A 2,257-nucleotide genomic window follows, 5' to 3' on the forward strand; every position below is an offset into this window, starting at 1 on the left:
AAAAAAATCATGGCCTCTAAACCTTCAAGCTGCATACTGGACCCTATTCAACTAAACTACTGAAAGAGCTGCTTCTGTGCTTGGCCCTCCTATGTTGAACAATAAAACGGCTCTCTATCCACCGGATGTGTACCAAACTCACTAAAAGTGGCAGTAATAAAGCCTCTCTTGAAAAAGCCAAACCTTGACCCAGAAAATATAAAAAACTATCTGCCTATATCGAATCTTCCATTCCTCTCAAAAAAAATTGAAAAAGCTGTTGCGCTGCAACTCACTGCCTTCCTGAAGACAAACAATGTATACAAAATGCTTCAGTCTGGTTTTAGACTACGTCATAGCACTGAGACTGCACTTGTGAAGGTGGTAAATGACCTTAATGGCGTCAGACTGAGCTCGCATCTGTCCTCTTGCTCCTAACCTAGTGCTACCTTTGATACCATCGATCACCACATTCTTTTGGAGAGATTGGAAACCCAAATTGGTCTACACGGACAGTTCTGGCCGGTTTAGATCTTATCTTTCGGAAAATATCAGTTTGTCTCTGTGAATGACAAATCAACTGTACATTTCGGTGTTCCTCAAGGTTCCGTTTTAGGACCACTACTGTTTTCACTATATATTTACCTCTTTGGGATAACAATTTTAACTTTCACTGCTATGCGGATGACACACAGCTGTACATTTCAATGAAACATGGTGAAGCCCCAAATTGCCCTCGCTAGAAGCCTGTGTTTCAGACATAAGAAGTGGATGGCTGCAAACTTTCTACTTTTAAACTCGGACAAAACAGAGATGCTTGTTCAGGTCCCAAGAAACAAAGAGATCTTCTGTTGAATCTGACAATTAATCTTGATGGTTGTAAGTCATCTCAAATAAAACTGAAGGACCGCTGCGTTACTCTGGACCCTGATCTCTCTTTTGACGAACAATCAAGACTGTTTTCAAGGACAGCTTTTTTCCATCTACGTAACATTGCATAAATCAGAAACTTTCTGTCCAAAAATTATACAGAAAAATTCATCCATGCTTTTGTTACTTCTAGGTTAGACTACTGCAATGCTCTACTTTCCGGCTACCCGGATAAAGCACTAAATAAACTTCAGTTAGTGCTAAATACGGCTGCTAGAACCTGACTAGAACCAAAAAATGTGATCATATTATTCCAGTGCTAGCCTCCCTACACTGGCTTCCTGTTAAGGCGAGGGCTGATTTCAAGGTTTTACTGCTAACCTACAAAGCATTACATGGGCTTGCTCCTACCTATCTTTCCGATTTGGTCCTGCCGTACATACCTACACGTACGCTACGGTCACAAGACGCAGGCCTCCTAATTGTCCCTAGAATTTCTAAGCAAACAGCTGGAGGCAGGGCTTTCTCCTATAGAGCTCCATTTTTATGGAATGGTCTGCCTACCCATGTGAGAGACGCAGACTCGTCTCAACCTTTAAGTCTTTACTGAAGACTCATCTCTTCAGTGGGTCATCTGATTGAGTGTAGTCTGGCCCAGGAGTGTGAAGGTGAACGGAAAGGCTCTGGAGCAACGAACGGCCCTTGCTGTCTCTGCCTGGCCGGTTCCTCTCTCCACTGGGATTCTCTACCTCTAACCCTATTACAGGGGCTGAGTCACTGGCTTACTGGTGCTCTTTAATGCCGTCCCTAGGAGGGTGCGTCACTTGAGTGGGTTGAGTCACTGACGTGATCTTCCTGTCTGGGTTGGCGCCCCCCTTTGGGTTGTGCCGTGGCGGAGATGTTTGTGGGCTATACTCGGCCTTGTCTCAGGATGGTAAATTGGTGGTTGAAGATATCCCTCTAGTGGTGTGGGGCTGTGCTTTGGCAAAGTGGGTGGGGTTATATCCTTCCTGTTTGCCCTGTCCGGGGGTATCATCGGATGGGGCCACAGTGTCTCCTGACCCCTCCTGTCTCAGCCTCCAGTATTTATGCTGCAGTAGTTTGTGTCGGGGGCTAGGGTCAGTTTGTTATATCTGGAGTACTTCTCCTGTCTTATCCGGTGTCCTGTGTGAATTTAAGTATGCTCTCTCTAATTCTTTATTTTCTCTCTCTCGGATGACCTGAGCCCTAGGACCATGCCTCAGGACGACCTGGCATGATGACTCCTGCTGTCCCCAGTCCACCTGGCCGTGCTGCTGCTCCAGTTTCAACTGTTCTGCCTGCGGCTATGGAACCCTGACCTGTTCACCGGACGTGCTACCTGTCCCAAACCTGCTGTTTTCAACTCTCTAGAGACCGCAGGAGCGGT

Source organism: Salvelinus sp. IW2-2015, linkage group LG13 (genome assembly GCF_002910315.2).
Source record: "Salvelinus sp. IW2-2015 linkage group LG13, ASM291031v2, whole genome shotgun sequence".
Lineage (NCBI taxonomy): Eukaryota > Metazoa > Chordata > Actinopteri > Salmoniformes > Salmonidae > Salvelinus > Salvelinus sp. IW2-2015.